The sequence below is a fragment of the Schistocerca cancellata genome, chromosome 7, assembly GCF_023864275.1.
Source record: "Schistocerca cancellata isolate TAMUIC-IGC-003103 chromosome 7, iqSchCanc2.1, whole genome shotgun sequence".
Classification (NCBI taxonomy): Eukaryota; Metazoa; Arthropoda; class Insecta; order Orthoptera; family Acrididae; genus Schistocerca; species Schistocerca cancellata.
Window position 1 is genome coordinate 142,068,239 of NC_064632.1, and position 6,683 is coordinate 142,074,921.

Consider the following 6,683-nt stretch of genomic DNA (forward strand, 5'->3'; position numbering starts at 1 on the left):
ACTTTCGTCACAATGTGCGTGAACATCTGATGCAGACATTTCAGACTGCTGGACTGGTCGGAAGGGAGGGAGGGGGGGAGCACACATAGGCCTGTTCGTTCCCCAGACCTCAATTCCCTGGACGTTTCGTTATGGGGACACTTGAAGGAAGTGGTCTACTGTACGCCAATTAACGATATGCAGTTAGTTACAGGGTCGCGTCATCAGTGTGAGCCAGCAGTACAAGAACAACTGGATGTAACACCAAGGCTCAACATTCCTTACACTGGAGGGCAGAGGAGTGCATTGTCTTGAATAGGCGCCAAGTGGAACACCACTTGTAAACACATGTTTACCGCAGATTATATAGCAATTACGGCGATTTCCATTCATTGTCATGTTATATTCCTTCTGACTGCACAGTGGTCGAATAAACAAGATGTAAAAAGCTGCTGGTGTGGCTCGTGAAACACCTGTCTCTTCTGGTCCAGCAGCTCTGCCAGCGTTGTATCAGAGGCCCTCTGGGCTGCAGAGAGCTGCTGCGGTGGCTGTACTACAACACACACAAATGACAAGTGGTCAAATAGGTCAGGCAGAGATCCTAAAACACTAGTAATTTATCGAACAGCTGTGTATCCTGGTATTTAATAATGACAGCAAAAACCTAATTACAAACGTTATTAGTATATCGAAATATATCGGCATGTCTGTAAAACGTACAAGCGATAGTTTTCTATGGAAACAGAGTACCGCTAGCAATGTTTTGGAGTTCTGTGACGCACACATGTACATTAGTGAGTTTTGCTAATAATAACCATATTCTCACAACTAAAAGAATTGCACATACCGTCAGACTTAATCTTCCAAGCTGATCGCTGCTACTGCACAAGCCACGTCATGCAGTTGGTAAATGACAGTGATCACACAGTCAAACCACAAGCATTAAAATTGCTCGCAGGATATAGCACCATACTAACATGTCAGTCATACCGTGGGCCCCTTCCGCATTTTCACAAAACAGTAGGTCAGAGGTGGAGGGGAATTCCGGGAAGAATGTCAGTGGTGATAGCCGGGTTCTGGGGTCAGAGGCTCTGGGAAAAGCTGATACTGATGCCATCGATTCCACGAATGCTGTTGCTGATGTCACCGATTTCGCCCAGGACGCCCAATGATCTACTTCAACCGTCTGACAACTGGCAGACGTTGACCTTAAAGTGTTAGCTGAAGTAATAACTATGTGTCAGCTGTGTAGACACGTATCGGTCGAGCATTAAGTAGTGACGAAATTGACTCTATCCTTTGTTTCGAAGAGCGATTGGTATATAGCAACTTGGGTCGTTATTTTACCACCTACTGGCTCAGCCACGTGACGTGACAAGCACGTAAAATTCCGAAATACATGTCATTAACAAAGAACCTCGGAGAGCGCTACAGTTCAAATCCATTATTCAGTAGAGGATTGCAGCTGATGTCATGTGTTTAGAGAGACAGCTGCTGACCAATCACGAAGGTCATAGGTCATGTTACACGCCATAAATAATGTAAATGGTGTTCCATTGGTCGGTGTTTCTCGCACTACTTTCACAGCCCCCCTCCCCCCATTCGGATGAGATGCCTTAAGTAGTCCTCTATTGAAATAAATAAACTCAGCACTGCCAAGACTGCAAATTTTCTAATGCATATTTGGAGATAGAAGATATACATTACAGCATTTACCGGAACCTTCATTACGTTCACGTAACCCCGGTCCTAAAGGAAATTCGATTTTCCAAGAAAACAGGCAGCTCTGAAAATATCGCTTCATTTTTGTCGTAAAATTCCCAACAGCTGTTAGTCGAATTATCATAATGTTTATTATATCGAGGAGTGATGTCACATAGTTAATAATGATAGTGAATTTCTGTTTAGGTGACTGTACATAAGTATCACTTACAGCGCACAAATTCTCTCTACCATCTACGAACTTCTTGTTTCACTTTGGAAGGAATACGTCGTTCTAGGCCTTTCATAGATTTTTGTTTTATGTGTTAGTGAAGTCTTAAGAATTTTATTTTACTGTCTAGTGAAGCATGTGTCGGTTCTCGGTAAAATAATACAACGGAACTCTTTCAATTTATGGCTTTACAGATAAATAAGGTCTTCCTTTCCGTTGGCACATCCGTAATAATTTCTATGCTTTGTCTAAGTGAGCGTTTTCAAACGTACTGGTAGAGACTAGAGAAATTTAGTTCACTCAAATCACAGCAATACCAACCTCTTTGATCCCATTCGATAGAAGTCCAGTAGCGTAGCATGCTGCAGACTAAGAGCTTTCCTACCTTTTGGTCCGCTCTGTTGGCTAGGTCAACGGTGCGCTGTCCTCCCCCTCCATGTAAAACAACTTGGTCCCGACTCCAGTGGCCATCCGGTGCATGCTGGAGCCGTCAACTTGTGAGCATCTCTGTTGTTCAGAAAATGGTCTGTTTGAAGTTCAGATTGCTCTTTGTAGACTCGAATGTCAAATGGCATAAAGGACTCAGTGCGTTTACAGAAGGTTAGCAGTTAATAATGTTTGTAGAGAAGATCGCGGTTTGTATACCATTGAATCTGCAAATAATTCTTGATCTGGCGCATATGCTTTGTTCTTAGATGTTTTTCGTTAAGTTTAGTGTTACCACCCTCTAACATTATTTAGTCGCCTTCGTTTGCTGTGTCTCTTTACTTCCGTTTCAAGTCGAGGCAATCCTATTGTGACACTGGCCTCCTCGTGTGTTTGAAATTGTGATACATGGTTACGAATCTCTCCAGTCGGAGTGCTTGTGTACATTACTGTTTCTTGTTCATGTATCGGTTCTTATCTCGTTGTCCGTCCATAATTACCACTTTTAATCAGAGGGTACTAAAATTATGGAGTACAGCTAACCCCTGGATTCATCGCAACGTTCCATTTTGTGTAACGTTTTACCAGAAATGTAGGTTTCTTGTAGGGTGTAACTGACATCTATATCTACATCTACATTTATACACCGCAAGCCACCCAACGGTGTGTGGTGGAGGGCACTTTACGTGCCACTGTCATTACCTCCCTTTCCTGTTCCAGTCGCGTATGGTTCGCGGGAAGAACGACTGCCGGAAAGCCCCCATGCGCGCTCGGATCCCTCTAATTTTACATTCGTGATCTCCCGGGAGGTATAAGTAGGGGGGAGTAATATATTCGACACCACGTCCTGAAACGCACCCTCTCGAAACCTGGAAAGCAGGCTACACCGCGATGCGGAGCGTCTCTCTTGCAGAGTCTGCCACTTAAGTTTGCTAAACATCTCCGTAACGCTATCACGCTCACCAAATAACCCTGTGACGAAACGTGCCGCTCTTTTTGGGATCTTCTCTATCTCCTCTGTCAAGCCGATCTGGTACGGATTCCACACTGAAGAGCAATACTCAAGTATAGGTGGAACGAGTGTTTTGTAAGCCACCTCCTTTGTTGATGGACTACATTTTCTAAGGACTATCCCAATGAATCTCAACCTGACACCCGCCTCACCAACAATTAATTTTATATGATCATTCCACTTCAAATCGTTCCGTACGCATACTCTCAGATATTTTACATAAGTAACTGATACCAGTGTTTGTTCCGCTATCATATAATTATACGATAAAGAATCCTTATTTCTATGTATTCGCAATACATTACATTTGTCTATGTTAAGGGTCAGTTGCTCTTCCCTGCAGAAAGTGCCTATCCGCTGCAGATCTTCCTGCATATCGCTGCAATTTTCTAATGCTGCAACATCTCTGTATACTGCAGCATCATCCGCGAAAAGCCGCATGGGACTTCCGACACTAAACTTTCTATTCTTTGTGATGCGCGCTAGTCAACGGACTCACCCAGTATGTACCTGTTGTCTCCTCCATTGTGCGACTGATTATTTGTGGCAGTCCAGTTTTATTCACTCCCCAGTAGTTGCCGAACACATATCCTAAGTATTCCAGAGAGATCTTCCCTGTCTGTTAGATTAACGAAGTGTATGAGTGGTATCTGTGTGTAAAGGATCACAAAAGACCAATGCCTATTTCGCAATGCGTCAACTATGTTGTTTGTGATGGCAGAGTCTCACCGTAACAAATGTTTTACAGATTTGATCTAATCACCGCTCACGCTCAGGCTCTCCTGCATTCTGTAATAATTTATTAATTACGGCCTCCTATTCCCTATTCAAACCAGTCAGTAGACTGATGACCAAAAAAAAACTTTCCCTTAGAGTCTTTCTTGTCACATATATATCCAAGAGTTGCACTGAGTTCAACGTAACGACAAGTTCCGGCGCGAAGATGAAGAACGCAAGAGCAGAGAAGGCTGTGAGATGACTTCAGCCAATATTACGATGACTAGGCCCGGACCACGACAGGAGCGGCCTCTATCCGAAGAGAATACACTCCTGGAAATTGAAATAAGAACACCGTGAATTCATTGTCCCAGGAAGGGGAAACTTTATTGACACATTCCTGGGGTCAGATACATCACATGATCACACTGACAGAACCACAGGCACATAGACACAGGCAACAGAGCATGAGCAATGTCGGCACTAGTACAGTGTATATCCACCTTTCGCAGCAATGCAGGCTGCTATTCTCCCATGGAGACGATCGTAGAGATGCTGGATGTAGTCCTGTGGAACGGCTTGCCATGCCATTTCCACCTGGCGCCTCAGTTGGACCAGCGTTCGTGCTGGACGTGCAGACCGCGTGAGACGACGCTTCATCCAGTCCCAAACATGCTCAATGGGGGACAGATCCGGAGATCTTGCTGGCCAGGGTAGTTGACTTACACCTTCTACAGCACGTTGGGTGGCACGGGATACATGCGGACGTGCATTGTCCTGTTGGAACAGCAAGTTCCCTTGCCGGTCTAGGAATGGTAGAACGATGGGTTCGATGACGGTTTGGATGTACCGTGCACTATTCAGTGTCCCCTCGACGATCACCAGTAGTGTACGGCCAGTGTAGGAGATCGCTCCCCACACCATGATGCCGGGTGTTGGCCCTGTGTGCCTCGGTCGTATGCAGTCCTGATTGTGGCGCTCACCTGCACGGCGCCAAACACGCATACGACCATCATTGGCACCAAGGCAGAAGCGACTCTCATCGCTGAAGACGACACATCTCCATTCATCCCTCCATTCACGCCTGTCGCGACACCACTGGAGGCGGGCTGCACGATGTTGGGGCGTGAGCGGAAGACGGCCTAACGGTGTGCGGGACCGTAGCCCAGCTTCATGGAGACGGTTGCGAATGGTCCTCGCCGATACCCCAGGAGCAACAGTGTCCCTAATTTGCTGGGAAGTGGCGGTGCGGTCCCCTACGGCACTGCGTAGGATCCTACGGTCTTGGCGTGCATCCGTGCGTCGCTGCGGTCCGGTCCCAGGTCGACGGACACGTGCACCTTCCGCCGACCACTGGCGACAACATCGATGTACTGTGGAGACCTCAAGCCCCACGTGTTGAGCAATTCGGCGGTACGTCCACCCGGCCTCCCGCATGTCCACTATACGCCCTCGCTCAAAGTCCGTCAACTGCACATACGGTTCACGTCCACGCTGTCGCGGCATGCTACCAGTGTTAAAGACTGTGATGGAGCTCCGTATGCCACGGCAAACTGGCTGACACTGACGGCGGCGGTGCACAAATGCTGCGCAGCTAGCGCCATTCGACGGCCAACACCGCGGTTCCTGGTGTGTCCGCTGTGCCGTGCGTGTGATCATTGCTTGTACAGCCCTCTCGCAGTGTCCGGAGCAAGTATGGTGGGTCTGACACACCGGTGTCAATGTGTTCTTTTTTCCATTTCCATGAGTGTATAAGCGCTGTTACCGCCAGCCTCGGCCGTACAGTAGAAGACGGAGACCAGCAGAGGCACTCGCAGACCCAGACCAGAAAGCACGCAGTACAAGAGAGGCCCTAGAACAGCCGTGGTTAGTGATCCATATGAATTTGTGTGAATTACTTGTATGGACATTGTAGACAGAGAAGGACATTGATTATTTGCAGCTCGCCAATTGCTTGCGACTTACAGTTAAGTATTGTCAATCTACTTTATTGCAATAAAAACCATTAATGTCATTTGGTCGAATTGTTGTCTGGATATTAGAGTAGGCGCCCTATAAGACACGAGTGGAGAAGACACCGCAATATGAATTCTGTATCCGCACGAAATCGGTCACCTCTGTGCTGCCGTACAGAAACCACAGCATTTCTCGTTTCGCGCAATAATGGTGGGTTGTCATTCTTGCCGGAATTTCATCCGTAGCTTAACCACGGTTCCATACGACATTGCGCAAATGGTGAGCAATGATAATACAAGACAAAGAGACATATCTGAGTAATCGTGCAAATGTATGTCATACGGCGAAAGAAGCCAAGCCCAAAAAAGTGGCATTCTGTGTTAAAAGAAAAGTAGAAGCACACGTCCACACTAGTGATCTCCCATTTCGGTATGATCTAATTAATTATACTAGGAACCACTTTTATTTCTCGACGCTTAATGATACCGGGCTTCTCAGAACAACCTACCCATTTTATCTTAAAGGCCGGCCGGTGTGGCCGTGCGGCTCTAGGATCTTCAGTCTGTAACCGCGAGACCGCTACGGTTGCAGGTTCGAATCCTGCCTCGGGCATGGATGTGTGTGATGTCCTCAGATTCGTTAGGTTTCAGTAGTTCTAAG